This window comes from Equus quagga, chromosome 3 (assembly GCF_021613505.1).
Source record: "Equus quagga isolate Etosha38 chromosome 3, UCLA_HA_Equagga_1.0, whole genome shotgun sequence".
NCBI lineage: Eukaryota > Metazoa > Chordata > Mammalia > Perissodactyla > Equidae > Equus > Equus quagga.
Genome location: NC_060269.1, coordinates 83,590,239 through 83,607,687, shown reverse-complemented (window position 1 = coordinate 83,607,687; position 17,449 = coordinate 83,590,239). Strand labels below are relative to the sequence as shown.

Genomic DNA, 17,449 nt, shown 5'->3' with positions numbered 1-17,449 from the left:
CAGTGTTGTTTATATACTTCATTATTTGCTAATGAAATAACGTGATTTCTCATTTCATTGCAAATTTCCAGCTAGATGGCAAGCAATTCAAAATGGGACTTAGTGTAATGATATAATTTTGTCATTAATATGTTTCCTTTAAACTTTCAATTATGAATTATATTTTAATTTGGGAATGTGTTCACACAGCATAAACACAGCATAAATTCATACTATATACAAATGGAAAAGGGGATTATTTTTGCCAAAGCATTAAAGCAATTTGGTTAAGTCAATAGAATGTATTGGAACCATGTTTTTTGTAGCTATATGTACTACTATGTGGTTTACATTAATAATTATAATAACAATGAAATAATTCCATGGATTTAGACACTTGGGTGATTGATGTGTGTCTATTTACAAAGTTGCTTAAGAAACTGAAACATTAATTACATTTTTGGGCATAAAATAATATACTTTTACTGATAATATAATAAGCTTTGTCAAGATTATTATACTATGGCAAAGTAGATCTTTGTCAAGATTGTTATATTAAAAATGAATCAAATTCATGTCTATGACCAGCAAACTTATTTTTCCATTTCTTTTGTCTATTTATTAAATTATTATTCAGTACAATTTTACTGGGTGACTGTCAGGTTCAAGCACTCTGGGAGGTGGTGGATATAGTACACTATCATCAGGGTCCCTGCTCCAACAGTATAGCAGGGAAGAAAAACATTAAACAAATACTTATAAGTGACAGGTGTGCGCATGTGTTTTCTGGACTTTGGGACGTATAGCAATAATCCAGGAGGACTGCTGAGACTTGAGGGGTAAGAGGAGAGTATTTCTGGCTGAGGAAATGCCATTCTGAAGGCATTGAGGCAAGGGATGCAGAAAGCAGTCATGTATTAGTTTTCTCTTGCTGCTGTAGCAAATTACCACAAACTTGGCAGCTTAAAATAATACCAATTTATTATCTCATTAGTTTTATAGATCAGAAGTCTGAGTTGGTGATTCATTGGGCAAAACTCAAGGTGTCAGCAGCCTGGGCTCTTACCTGGAGGTTCTGAGGGTGAAGAGGATGGGAGGAGGGAATCCGTGTCCAAGCTAACTCGCGGTGGTGGCAGAATTCATTTCCTGTGGTTGTAGGGCTGAGGTCCTCATTTTCTTGCTGGCTGTCAGCCAGGAGCCTCTCTGAGCAACGTTAGGGCACTCTGCATTCTTGTCCCAGTGCTCCCTCCAACAGTGCGTGGAGTCTTCCTTGTCCATTGTATCTCTCTGACTTCTCCTTCTGCCACATCTCCTCTGAATCTCCTTTTCTACCTTCATTGGGGAAAAAGTTCTGTTTCTCAGAGCCCATGCAATTATATTGGGCCTACCCAGGTAATTCAGGATAATCCTATCTATCTTGAAATCAACTGATTAGTAATTTTAACTACATTGGCAGAGTCCCTTTTGCCTTGTGATGTAACATATTCACAGGCTTACATGATGGGCATAGATCATGGGGCCAAAATTCTGCCTATGGTCAAGGAACTTAGTGGCCAAGTTGTTTTGATCATGTGTTTGGACACTGAAGTTAGGCAAATGATAACAGGGTTGTGGTAGAGAAAAAAACTAAAGTCAGATGCAAAGTCTCTGGTAAATGAAGGGGAATGATCTGGAGGTTGGCTGGTACTAGACACAAGGATGGCAAGAGGGTGATATGACCCTCACAGATCAGAGGACAATTGCAGCCTGTGAAGGGGTGCTGATCGGAAGCTGCACTGAAGTGCTCTATCACGACTGGAGAAGGAGGCATCTCTGACTGAGAGAACTCAGGAGAATCCAAATGCATCAGGTTTTGGCTGGGTCACACGTTGGACTGAATGTTCCTACAAACAGTTCCGGATGTTGAGGAGTTTGTTTAAAGTGGAACAGGCTTTCTGTGAATAAAATCGAAAATTTGGGAGAGAGAAGAGCAATCGTGGGGATGGGTTGAAAGAGAACACAAATGACATCATGGGGCTGGGAGCATCGGAGAGAGAGAGGACAGAAAGTCAGAGTGAAGGCAAAATGAATTGAGTCAGTTGGCTACAGAGTTGCCAAGAAAATAAGAAATCTAATATTCTCTTGAAAGTAGATAGATTTCTTAGTAGTTATCAAGTGATCTGCAATGTAAGTCTAGTAGCTAGAACTGCATGGTCTTCCATGGTGCTTGGTAGAGTTAATACTGAGCTGACTTTAGGGGCTGCAAGGTCTAGAGGATGCATGATCCAAGTCAACCATTTGTTTCCCTCCTTATTTGTTATGTCTTAGGAGAATGAGTACATCGTAATGACTAGGAACACAAACTGTGCCACCAGGTGCCTGAATTCCACTCTTGGCCTTGTGAACAAATTACTTAACTTGTGAACAAATTACTTAACCTCTCTATGCCTCATATTCTTCATCTGCAATGTGAAAATGATGACAATGGTGGTGGTCTCATTGGGGAGTCCTAAAGATTAAGTGAGTACATGGCCCATTATAAGCATTCATAACTGTTAGCTGTGATTATTTAATAGTCACTTCTACAATTTGTGTGTGTGTGTGTGTGTGTGTGGAAGATTGGCCCTGAGCTAACATCTGTGCCAGTCTTCCTCTATTTTATGTGGGGTGCCTCCACAGAGTGGCATGACGAGCAGTGCTAGGTCTGTGCCCAGGATCTGAACCTGCAAACCCCGGGCTGCTGAAGCAGAGCACGCAAACTTAACCACTATGCCACCGGGTGGCCCCTACAATTTTTTACATACTTGTGTAAGATTTGAATATTACAGAACCTACAAGACAAACGGTTTTTCAGACTGGAGATCAATGCTACACTTAATAATTTTGTGTATGTCATTTTGGTTCAATTGTGCTGCCTAAGAAACAGTAGTAACCTCAGAGAGGTGTGTATTATTGCTTGTGTATTCTGGTGGAGTTGTGCCAACATAGTTATTGGGAAAATAGTTTACAGTTTAAGTGGTTTTAGTAGATCTAAAGATGTCAATCTGAGTAAAGTAAACTTGCCTGATGGATTAGTTTTGCCTTAAGAGAAAGATCCATGATCTTGTAAGAATAATACTCTTGAAAAATGTATCTGTCACTAAAAACAAAGGGATCCAATGACTGTCTCGGTATAGTAGTCACAATAAATATCTGCTGTCACCTACACAGAGGCAGAAGAAATATACTGTGATTTCTGTTATTGGAAAACTGTCCATCTCTGTTCTAGCTCTCTCCTCCAAGCACCCTTCCATTGGGAACTGGCCTTGTACAACTCAATTTGCAGCACTTTTTAAGATAAGGAGTCATCTCCTAAAATGCTAGCCTGTTGCCATTTAGGATTAGTTCAAACTATACAATTGACAATTTGAAACCTCTTAAATGCTCATTTTTATGCTATGTCAGTCGAATGTCATAGAATTCATTCTAATGTATTATTTTACAGAGAAAATATTCTAAATGCTGTAGAGTGTTAGATACTGAATCTGATAAAAAAAAAGAATGATTTCACAAGGATGTGAAAAAAATCATTTATAGGGAATGTGAGATAAAATGTGTTTTCAAATACATTGCGATTAAAATAGTTAATTTCAGTAGATTAAAAAATTTACAAAGTATATTGATCAGATATTAAGTAATTGTTTTGTAATTGTGATTTTGGTAATTGGTTTTTTAGATCAACTTTTTCTATTGTTAACTATAAAACTAATACTACCAGTTCAGCATATTTTGATTGGACTGCTGGTTGTTTTTTAAAAAATTGATATGTACAAGGTACTTTGTTAACCATTTTATGAGATGTAAAAATTATTCAATTTAGTCCCTGCCTCAGGGTGCTAACACAACTAAAGGAAGATCATGTACACACATAACACTTGTAGAAGCTCTAGTATGATAAGGACCATAGGATAATGCAAAGCAGAATAGAGTGTAAGCAGGGAGAGATTTCCCAAAATTTGACAACCAAACTCTCTTTTTATATTTCAGATAGACAATGGAAATATTAGGTAGAAAAATAGGGTACAGAATGTATAATGTAATCACCACATAGTAACATGCAATAAGGCGTACTTTTATAAATACGCATTCACAAGTAGAAAATATTGGAGAGAAATGCCTAAAAGTATAGTGGGCATTTCCCTCTACTATTTTGTTGACGGTGTGTCCACAAGATAAGGACATGAAGGAAGTGGAGGGGATGGGGGAGTCACTGAACAAGAAATGTGATGTCTGTTGGAGTCTAGATTCAGCCTGACCCCATGGGGCCAGGAGAAGGCTCTGTAGCAGGACATTTACCTACAGTTGGTCCCATTGTGAGGCAAAGGGGCTGGCGTTTTGTACCTGCATGTATTGGTTACTGACTTTGGGGAGGGGGCTGGGAGTCTCCTAGGTAAGGCAGCTTCCCATAGGCAAAGGGAAATTCCCAAAGAAGGAAGCAACTGTGAAACTTTAGCAGCCAACACTCATGGCAGCTGGACCTAATAACGTGGGTATGGACAGGGCACCAAAAGCGTGAAATAAAATTTCAGTATAAATTGTTGAGCAATCAAGAGCATAGCCATATTTAATTACCCACACGCAATGTTCAATCATTAAACAGTCATTGAGCACCTATTCACTGCTGAAAATGAACTATTTTATAGGTTAAAAAAATGTATGACTTCCTTCTTTATCCAGTAAGATGGGAGCAAGTCAAGTATATTAATATTTATGTCTAATGGGTTATGTGCTGAGGTAATATTCCATATACAACTATCATAGAAAGGCAGAGAAGGGCTCAACTATTGCTACCTGCTATTTATGTATTTTTAAAGTGCATTCATCAAAAAAAGAAAAAAGTGTATGATTTTTGTGTGTATGTGTGAGGAAGATTGGCCCTGAGCTAACATCTGTGCCAGTCTTCCTCTATTTTATGTAGGGTGCCGCCACAACATGGTTTGATAAGCGATGTCAGGTCCTCACCCAGGATCTGGGCCTGTGAACCCCCGACCACCGAAACAGAGTGGGCAAACTTAACTGCTGCACCACAGTGCCAGCCCCCTCATTTTTTAAACTTAAATTTTAAGCTTCACTTCTCTGAAAAGTTAACCTTATAGAGTGTCTTACTTCTATGGAATGCTGGATAAATGATGTGTGCCCGCCCACATTCCTGTGCCTATGACATGAAGTGTATAGTAACATCTCATTTATCCAGTTGCCACTTATCTCCAAACTTAATTAAAACATGATGTGGATCATTAGTATTTGGGAACAATAAATGAACTCCTTAGAGTGAAGGGCACCAAATACCATGTTGGCTGAGGCACGTACACCCTGCTGTTGGGAAAGTGTTAAAAACCAAAAATTTTCCCAGTCCGGAAATCCTCCCCACAATGGTAGCAGAGAAAGAAAACACTTTTATTATTGAATAAGCATTAAACCAGAATGCTAATGCACAGGCAGTCCACTAAGAGATTTCAAGGACAGAAATCTCACCCTTTTGTATGGCCAAGCAGATACAACCTGTTACATACATGTTTTCAGAATAAACAATACTAGTCCTCAAGTACAGAGAACTTGACAGCACCATTTGCCATACATAGTTCATCCTAAAATTACCTGCTAATTGGAGTGACCGTCTATGTTAACTAATTGGCTTTATCCAGGGGAGAAGCAAACTTCTCCTATCTTTTTTTTGAGGAAGCTTAGCCCTGAGCTAACTGCTGCCAATCCTCCTCGTTTTGCTGAGGAAGACTGGCCCTGAGTTAACATCTGTGCCCATCTTCCTCTACTTTATATGTGGGACACCTACCACAGCATGGCTTGCCAAGTGGTGCCATGTCCGCACCCCTGATCCTAACCAGCGAACCCTGGGCCACCGAAGTGCAATGTGCGCACTTAACCTCTGTGGCACCGGGCCAGCCCCCTCCTATCTTTACGATAGGAGGTAGTTTTGCAGCATGGAGCAAGGTACCCAAAAAGTTGGGCAACTACTCTCCCAAAGAAACTGGGAAATGAGGGTGCTGTCTCTCTCTCTTAATGTCTACATTTCAAAGAGATGGCTCCCAGGTCCTTGAGAAAGAAGTCCCTGGGTTTAAACACTGACAAAAGGCTTTCAAAAGGAAGTGTATACATTTCAAAGAGAAAAAGTACCTACAAGTTTTCTAAAGTAAATGCTCTAAGAAAATGGAGGAGAGGGCAAGCTCTGATATTATTTTCAACAATGAGCATTAAGCCTCTTATTTAAAATTTTTTTCTTATTTTTAATTTTTATTTGTCTTTACGCTACTCATGTTGGAGTTCCCTCAGCCCCAGAGCAATAATTTACTCTTACTCCGGCCATGGTTACGTGGTTTCAAATCCTACAGCAGACTGGACATTCTCTGGGGTGCAGCCTTCTTGTTAGAGGCAGACATGCTGACTACAGCATGATGAGGGACAGCTGTCCAGGCTGACGGTGAGTAGGGAGGACACCATAAAAAGCAGCTGGAGAAGTGTGACCAGGAAGAGAGGAGGAGAGGATGGAGTGGGAAGAGGGAAGCAGTCAGGACCTTCTCTGGTGGGTAGAAACAGTCCTGCCACCTCGGGAACCCCCGAGGGCATTGTTTTATTACCACACAAAAATTATAACTGACCTTTAAGAATATAACTCTATGATCACTAAATTGTTCAATTCTTTCAATCCACAGACAGTCTCAAGGTTGCTTTGAGGTCATATTCCCAATATCTTAAATGATGCCCTTTGATCCCGTCTCCTTCATCTTCTCTCCTCACAGCCTGTAAGAAAATGTGCACATTTTCTGTAAGCAAGTGGTTGTTGGTTTTATTAGGGATTGTGTACAAATTATTGTGTATGTGAATGCCACCCTCAGAAAACATCAAGGAACATTGACCTAGGATGCAGTCAAAGAGTAATTGCTTAACTGTGATGATAAACTGTTTTTGTCTTACGTTATTATGGCTATTTTTCAGTGGGTGGTTTAGTAAGTTTGGCATATGCTTAACAAATATAGATTCACAGTCTCTGAAACTGGACTTCCTTTGTTCAAATCCCAACTTGGCCATGTAATACCTGTGTGACCTTGAGGAAGTTATTTCAAACTCTCGTATCACAGTTTCCTCTTTTTTTTCCTTTTTTTTGAGGAAGATTAGTCCTGAGCTAACATCTGCCACCAATCCTCCTCTTTTTTTTTTTTTTTTTTTTTTTTTGCTGAGGAAGACTGGCCCTGAGCTAACATCCATGCCCATCTTCCTCTAATTTATATGTGGGACGCCTACCACAGCATGGCCTGACAAGTGGTGTGTAGGTCTGCACTCAGCACCTGAAGTGATGAACCCTGGGCAGCCAAAGTGGAACATGCAGTCTAACAGCTGCGCCCCTGGGCTGACCCCCACAGTTTCCTAACTTTTAAATGGTGATTATTAATAGTGTCTACCTCATAGGTTAGTGATGAGAATTAAATGAGTTTTCAGAGAGAAAGAGGGTGTAAAAAGAAATCAACACGTATACATTATTATTTATAAACTATTATGTATACAATCGTGTGCCACATAGCGTTGTTTTGGCTAACGATAGACCATGTATATGGCAGTGGTCGCATTAGATTAGCACCATAGAGCCTAAGTATGTAGTAAGCTATACCTTCTAGGTTTGTGTAAGTACATTCTACAGTGTTCATGCAATGACAGAATCACCTAATAATACATTTCTCAGAATGTCTGCCCATCGTTAAGGGATGCATGACTGTAGTACAAGTCTTACTTCAACCTGGAGACAATCTGTACTTTATTTAAGGAAGAAAAAAGAGAAAAGAAGGGTAATATTTCTTAGAAGAATTTCTAACCAAAATGCATGTTTTTTATCACATGCTGAGAGTGCGTTCTCTAAGGATTCAAGAAAAAATATGTTGTATGCTATCATATATTCAGATTCAAGAAAAAATCTGTTGTATATTATCATATATCAGATTCAAGAAAAAATATGTTCTGTATTTTCATATATTCAGTAAATGTTTATTATAGAGCTAATTGTAGCAGAGTTATGGTGTAGATTCACAAAATATTAGTTTGAATTCATATTGGTATTTTTTTTAGTTTAATTATGGAACTCAATTTTTTGATTTTGAATATTAATGTATATCTTATATTTAGGCCACTTTTTGCCTTTGCTGACACATGTTTTGATATTAATGATGTATTTAAAGACTTGTGTTAATACACATAATTTGATTCATTATAATATGGATGTTTATGTTCTGTCCCACATGGTAGCACATATTTATTTGTGGACTGAATTAAGAAGTGAGAATTGTACAAACCTCACAGAACTCAAGAAAATAATAAATTTTTAAAAAGTTTTCTTTTAGTGTCCCAGTGTGGGGATATAAAGAAAAGGGAAGAAATTTCAAAATTTTTACAATTTTCAAGTATTGCCTTGACGAAACAAAAGTAATCCTCTATTTGACCACTACTGCTGGCACTAGCCTGAATAAAAATAAATTATTTATTCTTACATTTTTATATTTTACTGAACAGACAGTGCTAAAAGCTGCTGAGGAGTGTGAAGCAAGCTTTTCCCCACCTCTTTAATGTCCCAACGTCGGTGTCAATTAGCCTGTAGGAAATTACGTGTACTTGTGTGTATATGCATATGTATAGTTATTATTATATACATAATAATTTGTAATGCTTCTCAGAATAGATTTAGAAACAAATCTACCTTAAACTTGAAATTCTAATAATTCTATTTGCATTGATTTTGTCATAAATTGTGCCTATGGTAAAAATAACAGTCATTAGAATTAAAATTTAACATCAGCTTAATTAGATTTCCAGATCTTAAAGAGAGATGTTTTTGGGAGTAGAATGACAACAGGTGGTTTTTAGCTGATATAGTGTACCATGGATTGCTGATGCCTTCTTTCCCATATCATAACATTTTAGAGAATTGTTTCTCCAGGGGGTATTAGGCAGGATAGGCTAGGTTATGTGTCAATAACAAGTTATTTCAACATTTCAGTGGTTTAACATAACAGAAGTTACTTCTTGCTTTTGCTCCATGTCAGTTATGTAGCCAGCCAGCACTCTTTTCCATAAAGTCATTTAGGGTCCCAGATGTTGAAGTCACCATGTATCCTGTAGCTGCGTCATTTTGGTCACCACAGTAGCCAAAGGGAGCACATAGTGCACTCATGCCCCTTCTTCTGGGCATTTTCCCAGACGAGGCAGACTGTACCTCAGTTCACAGCCCTCCAACAAGAACTAATCCCCAAACGCCACCTACGCAGGGGGACGAGTGGAAACAGAAGTGATTATTGGTGAGCACCAGTAATGGCTGCTGAGATGCAAGAGCTCATTGTGCCTTGGATATATGTAATAGTTTATGTAAATGCTCAGAACTCGATGAATACATGGGTGTTACTGTACAGATCCTGTTTTATTAATTTCTAAATAGCTCTAAATTTGGAACTAATTTTAATTATTAAATTATTAAATACATATTTAATTATTAAATTTTAAATTATTTAAAATTAAATTATTAAATTAATTTTGTCACTTTGTAAAGAAATTATAATCTTAGGTTATTCTTGAACATCTAATTATAATAAATGACTATATTGCGTAATGGCAATCACATTACTCTTACTTAATCAGTGTTTTCCTTCCTTATACATCATAGTTTAGTTCATATATAACAAAAACATGGATTGACTTTCACTAATTTCTTAGTCACTTTAAATTGTAATCTTAAAAATCTGACCAGTTGCTAAATAATCTCATTATGAAAAGCTTGCAGAGGAAATTAACAATTTGTGCAATGGAAATGGTTTTAAAATAGACAAGTTCTAATAAAATAGTTTTGGAACCAACATTTCTTTATTCACCAAATATATTATTTAAAAATTATTTCTGCTGTAATTATTGATTTTCTTTTTTATTTTTGAACTAGTAAAAAGAAAAAAAAATACCCATTTGAATCAAAAGAAAAGCCTATCCCTAAAATGGAGAATTTGGGGTTTTGCTAAAATTAATAAAGAAATACACTGTCTCAAGTAATAAATTAATGAGGGATTCTGTGTTTGATAATAGTCTGAAATTGTCTTGTAGAGCATATATGTTTGACTGAAAGAGCAAATGAAACAAAATAATTGCTATCTTCTTTCAGTCTTTCTCTCTAACATATTTCCAAGCCTTCAGTGGTTAATAGCAATTATACAAAAGATGCTTTCCCAAAGCCTGGAGCCTGTCATGTTTTGTTTCGTTTGTGCTCTAGAGAATGCTCTGAGTTTGACTGATTCAGTAATTATGTTTTGAATTAGCAGCTTCACATCATCTTCTAAAATTTAAAATAAAGTCTTATAACACTGTCAAAATTAGAAAAGTAGTGATCAGAGTTACAATTTGGTGAACAAAGGACTATGTCTATGTTGTTTCATTTTATTTATTTTGGGATGTAATCATTTTCTTCAAGAAAAATGCGTTGTATCTGGAAAAGAAGGTTTGAAATATGTTTCCTTTAACTTCACTGAGCTTTAATTTCCCTGTTTCCCAAATGAGATTATAAATTTCTCTCTCTTTAAAGATCAAATGATATAACTAGCATAATGCCTGCCATGCCATACCCACTTAAAGAATAACATCCTATCCATTATTTTGTCCTTACTGTTTAAGCTTTGTTTTTGTTCAAGTTTATAAATTCTCATAGCTGGAAGGAATTTTAAAATCCTGTGATTTCTTTACACTTTATATTTTAAATTGTCTGTCTTTATCTATTGCTTTTGGTAAGTGTGTTTCCTGGTTCAGAATTTTAGAGTCAAGGAAAAATAGAAATCAATAACATGGACTGAGCTAAAGTTATTAATTAACATTATCCCTTTTATAGAAAGTAGTAAGTAGTAGTTGTGGTTGTATTTGAAATTTTGACACAGTTCCACCCACTGATAATCTACCGTATAGTGAGGAGTGTTTTGATCTGCAAGTCACAGAACACTTTAGCTTGAGCCTGCTTAAACCATATGCACAACTGGTGGTCCTGAGGCAGGAGGAGCTTCAGCCAGAGAACAATCAGTGATTAGTCATCTTATTCAGGGCCCAGGTGCTTTACAACATTTATGGTGTCATCACTAGTGAAAACATCAACTTCAGTCTAGGAACAAGATGGAGTGGTATTTCCAGGCTACACCTCTAGGCACAGCCACAGCCAAAGGAGAGAATCTGTCATTTCTTGAGTTTCATTTTTGAGATTGAGGGAACTTTCCCCCAGAGACCCCAGTAGATAATCATAATTATCTCGTTCCTACAAAAAATACTGGAAAGCAGAATCATGTCATCACTCCTTTAGGAATGTCATGGATATTAGGATGTCAATCAATGACACGACTACAGGCCACATTTTTAGCTACCCAGCCTACAAGCACACATTTTTCTCATACATAGGCATCCCCCCAAACGGCCATGCTTATCTGAAATATATTTGTACCTCCCCCAAAACGAGATGACATAAAAAGTCATACAGCCGCTGGAGCTAACTCAAGTTCAAGATCTCTGTGTTGTGTCGTCTTTTCCATCAAGTTAGACTGTAACTGTTTCTGGTCAGTGAAAAAGAAGTTTTTCACTCTGTCCAGGGTAGAAAATTTCTGATAGTGAGGAACAGGAAAGACAATTACCATAAAATTTCTCCTTACAATAGAGCGGAAAATAAAACACAGTGGTACTGATTCATAGTTTGTGTCATATTCTGATGGAAAATAATAGTGAATACACCCAGTTCTGGTAGGTGACAAAATTCCTGTTTCTGTAAGTCTGACAGCTCCACATTTGAGGGTGGCGAGTGGGATGGCAACGTGCTTGCCTCTATCTTCTGTGGGCATTTTAGGGCTGGGCATGTGGAAGATTGCCTTACCTTGGGACTGCAGAGCTTTTACAGTTCCCTTCCTGTTGAGTGGGTTTGGTGAGCTGAAGATTGATCTAATTATAGGAATACACTCTTAGGGAGGCTTAGAGTCACTTTAGTAATGCAGTTACCTTAAAAATTTAGTTGAGGGCCGGCCCAGTGGCGCAGTGGTTAAGTTCACACATTCCTCTTCAGTGGCCTGGGGTTCACCAGTTCAGATCCAGTGTACAGACATGGCACTGCTTGGCAAGTCATGCTGGGGTAGGTGTCCCACACATAAAGTAGAGGAAGATGGGCATGGATGTTAGCTCAGGGCCAGTCTTCTTCAGCAAAAAGAGGAGGATTGGCAGCAGATGTCAGCTCAGGGCTAATCTTCCTCAAAAAAAAGAAAAAAAAAATTTAGTTGGCTTCTAACTCATTTGCATTCAGTTCCATAACCTAGGCAGAGAGCTGACTCAGCAAGTTATTTTTCCTGGGAAGTCCAGTCCTAGCCACAGGCCTCAGAATCTCCTCCATCCTCTCCCTCACCTCCCCAGTAATCATCATTTAATGGCCTCTGCCACGAGGAAAATCAAATGAATAGCCTGATGTGGGAAGGCACATATATAATTTGTCCTTTTCATTTACATTTTAAAGATAAAATTGTCCGCTTTACTAGATGAATAGTATTTAACCAGAAGCATTTGCTAGAAGTCTGGGGTTATAGGATTTCCTTTTCCTCTGATCAAATATTCTGCTCAGTCTCCCTTCTCACTCTCTCTGTTTGCATTACCTATAGCTTTGAGTAGAAAGTTTGGCTTTTCAAATCCCCAAAAGTTCCACATTATTGGACTGTAAGTTAATTTACATTATAGCCCACAGACATGAAGAACCTCTAAACAGAATAGTGTTTTATTCGTTCTCTGCTTTTCAATACATCAACTTTAGTCCAAGTATAACTCTTTCTTTAAGGACTAACTGAGAGTTGCAAGAAACACTACCATTCTGAAAATTTCCTGTCAGTTCCCCAAATGAGAAAACATTTAGCCAAATGCTTCAAAACCACACAAGGGACGTTAACCAGGAAGGTTGGAAGAGTGCAGTGGATCGTCCTTTCCCTTGCTTTATCTCCTTTTATTCACCAATTCAGCATTTTGGTCTGTTACATGTGACAACTCATTTCTGGTGACATGTTTGTGCCAGGACACTTCTGTCAGCAAGTAACTGAAAACATCAATTAAATAAAAGAAGTTATGCCACACAACTGGATGTATTGAGGTCCCTGCCTGCCATATGTCAGGGTTTGGCTCTTCTATAATTTTCTTGGCCAATGCGTTTCTCTGGGACTGATAGCAAAACAGCTCCAGCTCTTTCAGACAAGATAGTGACAATGACTAGAAGAGAAAGGAATGATTTCTTCTCAGGTCTCTTAGATGTGAGTAAATTTTTCATAGAGGCACTTCAATATTCTTCTCAATGTCTAATGTAAAATTTTTTAGAACATATACTTCTTCATCAACAGCTCACAATCAATGAGAAGAGATTGCTTCATACTGCAAGGAAATACCTTTCTGGTATTCTGGAAAGCAGAACACAGAAATATTTTTCAGGGACTCTTGAGTTCTGACTCTCACCCAACCCCCCAGACCGTCCTCAACCTCACTCATCTTTGTTAAGGTGGCCTTGTGGATGCTGAGTTTAGTTCAGAAAGCTTGATAGTCATATACATTTATTTAAGTGGAAGAGTATACATGGTTAGTGTATGTTTTTCTGAGATGTTACTAGAAAGCCAAATATAAAAGGGCAGAGGTATATCAAACATTAGTCTATGCCTTCAACTCTGTCTGGAGGTTACCTGCAGGCCATGTATTAAGGACATCTGTGCCCCACATTAGGGAACCAGGGGCCAGAGACAGTCACCCAGGGCATGCTGCATCTGTTCCCACTCCAATAGCCTTTTCATAGTTCTCTAAGTTCTGTATCCTTTGCTAAACAATTTCTCATTCTTATAGTGTGTGTATGTGTGTGCACATGCATGTGTGTATGGTCTCTTTCTGCAAATCCAAAAACCACAAAAAACATTGTGCACAAAACTTCTTTGAAAAAATTTAATAATATACACTACCTAATGTTAGAAACATCCTTTTAAAAGGTTTTCTACCTAGGCTACTCCTTACATCATGGTCACAGTATTGTACACTTGCCAGCCCATCAAAAGTGAGTACCGTAGGGGTTGGCCTGGTGGTATGGTGGGTACATTCACGTGCTCTGCTTCAGCAGCCCAAGGTTCATGGGTTCAGATCCCAGGCATGGACCTAGCAGTGCTCATTAAGCCATGCTGTGGCAGCATCCCACATACAAAACATAGAGGAAGATTGGCACAGATGTTAACTCAGTGACAATCTTCCTCAAGCAAAAAGAGGAGGATTGGCAACAGGTGTTAGCTCAGTGCCAATCTTCCTCACCAAAAAAAAAAAGAGTACCCTAATAAACATATACTGAATTTTAAAAATTGAAATAAATTTCAGCCTCTCAGAAGAGTAAAGAAGACCTACTAAAATTTTCAGATAAATAACCTTGTTAATCTCCATGCTGGATAATGTTTGATAGTAGCATGTGTATGTCTCCTGTGAGCCTGTTCTCACAGTGTTCAAATTATTTTACTCATATACTAAGACAAATAATATGCATGGAAAACCCATTTAACTGATGCATCTATGGAACTTTTAAACACTTGAAATGAATATCTACTTTGGACAGGCAAACATTAATAAAATTACCATTTGGTAAATCAATTGTGTTTTCAGATTCTGAGACACCTGAAGACTAAGTATGAATATATATTATGCTTCTTTTACTCAAATATGTGTCTGAAAATATTTTCATAACGTCATGCCAGAGAGAGCTACTAAAATTACTTTAGAAGATAGCTGTTGTACATATATCTGGGCTAAGATGGATAAAGAAAACCTAGTAGTAATGTTTGAAGTAAAACAGTCTTGTGCACGCCACATGTCCTCTGGTACCATCACATATTTACCTAACCATTTAGACATGGCAAGTCTTCTCAATGTGTACTTAATTCTGTTTTCAAGGTCTTGTGATATTTTGATTTCTGGAAATGCTGAAGATATATGGGTTGAAACTTGAAGACATTTTCCCTCTCAGTCTTTGAGCATTCAAATTAGTACAGGATATGCTGAATTAGATTTAAAGAAGGGGAAGCAAGAGCCGGGCCCAATGGAAGTGACTGAGCAAAGTACTTGGATTTCTGGATGCTCATGAGTGTTCAAGAGGTCAATGTTTAAATCTTCAAAGTAAACAATGGTAGATCAAACTGCAGAAAGCTCTCTATGTGTAAACAGCAATCTTTTATGCTATCCAACATATCTGGTTATGATGCATTACTTGGTGGTTAAAAAGAGAAGATTTAGTCTTAAATAATTCTTTAATATAGTAAAATTGAACTAAGATTTTTAACATTTAATTTAAATATTATCCACTTAACACTTATTCATATTTGGCTCTATGCCAGGGATAGGCTTTGGTGCTGGGACTTCAAAAATAATGTCATGCTACCCAGGTTCAAAGACTGCCATAGATTGGATGCTGCAATAAGTAGACCCTGAGCTTAAGATTTAGGTATAAGTGATTAATATTAAGGAAGTGCTCTCAGGAGAAAGTAGTTAGGAAGTGGAGAAAATAGGAACTAGAAGACAAAGAAGCCAGGGAATGGAGAAATTTCAGGTGAAGTTCCAGATGCAGCCTGATCCTATGGGAAGTTCTGGACGTTAAATTACACCTCAGAGTTTGCCCTGCCCCTGGGCAAAAGAGTAGGGCTTTTATACTCCTGTGGCCAGGGCAGGAGGCAGCAGGGGTGTGGGACTGTGGTGGGCTGAAAACCTTTAGGTACGTCCAGCAACTCCTGCAGGTGAGGAGACTTCAGTGCCCCGGGCAGTCCTCTGAAGGACACAGAGCTAAGCCTTTAGAAGCGAAGCACATGTGAACTTGCAAGTGTGCACAGAGCCCGCCAAAGGTATGGGAAGCAATATGCGTGGGACACCAGCAGTGGTTAGTATCAGACGATCACATTCCAGAAAAGGTGCTAAGCCTTAAAAAGATGAGTGTGCTAAATGCAGTACTATATTGACATTCGAAGCACAGTAATAACTCAGGAATGGAGCTGGATAACTCTCTGGGTGGCAGGGATGGGGATCAAGCAGGGCTAGAGTAGAAAGATGAAGAGAAAGCCAAACACTAACCTGCTTACCACAATAAGCACTAAAGCTGTTGGTCTGGTTTGATTATCAAAGCTTCTTCAGGGGGAAAGGAATATTTCACTTACCCCTTAGAGGAAATTTTCCTTTAGTCAGTTTCTTGTGTTTTATTCTCAAATCCCAAATTCTCCCACTGAATGAACTGATTATTGTCCTTTAAAACCTATTAAAATTCCCTGTTGGAGAAACCTGTTATCCTGTACGTCAAATGTTCCTAGAGTTTTGTGAATTCAGTTTGGTCTTCTGCTTCTCCTAGCCTTATTTCCTCTTCTTTCTTCCGAATTGTCTTTTTCCTACCCAGTCCCTGAAACCGTATTCTTTCCTCATGCATGGGCTGTGCTCCCGTCACCAGTCTATCCTCCTCCTGCAGCCAGAAACCACCTTATTGCCTCCTTTGTTTTCTGTGACTCTCTGGAATCATCATTTAGGATTGAAATTTCAACTTCCTGATAAAATGATACCACATAGACCGTGGTCGCAGAAGACAAAGTTATGTGCTTTCATCTGGAGGTTTCTGTTTTCTATTTCGGGGAGGCTGACTCAAACTCTAAAGTCAGACACACAATCCCAGTTGTGCCACTTATTTGATGTATAACTTTTATCAATATACTTAACCTAAGTCTCAATTTCTCCATCTAGAAAATAGAGATAATTGTTGTCCATATCTCATATGGTTGCTGTGAGTACTGAATATGTGCTCAGTGGAGTTTCTGAGACCTGGTAGATCCTTTGTAGATGATAGCAGCCATTAGTAGTAACAATCAAAATAATAATATAGAAGCATTGCTTCAGGACTGTTAATGAAGTAGAAACACTTCTCTTAATAAATTTACTATTAAATCTTTATCCTATGGTTTATCAATACATACACAGAACTCCTTGGCTTTACTCAAAGATATGCCTCTCAGTCTCTCATAGATATCTCTGTCTCCTACGATTTAAATAGCTTTGGTTATCTTATTCTTAAATCCATTGCAGATCAGTCTAGTATTTCTCAAGCCACATTCCAAAGAGCTTTTATATTAAGTAAGATGTTAACTGGTGTTCTGGGAGAATATATCACAAAATAACAATGAAAGTTTTTAAAATTTAGCAAATAATTTTCCTTTTACAACTCATTTTCAAGATATATATGAAAAATACCAAACCCATGTATGGAGCTTGTATGATCATGAAAAATCTGATTTAAGAAGGTATTTTTCATTTGCAAATCCCATTAAAGTTGAAAGCTAAATTACACGAAACATTAAACAATTATGTTTAACTTTTTTCTTTGATTCGTCAACAGCTTTGCTAACTACCTGTCCAATAGGTGGTCTATATT

At 37.9% G+C, this 17,449-nt stretch overlaps 1 protein-coding gene across 1 annotated transcript in view; it reads left to right on the top strand.

Moving 5' to 3' along the window:
• CCSER1 (coiled-coil serine rich protein 1) overlaps window positions 1–17,449 on the top strand; it is a 673,696-nt gene that overhangs the window by 453,757 nt on the left and 202,490 nt on the right. The gene's annotated exons all lie outside the window — the stretch shown is intronic.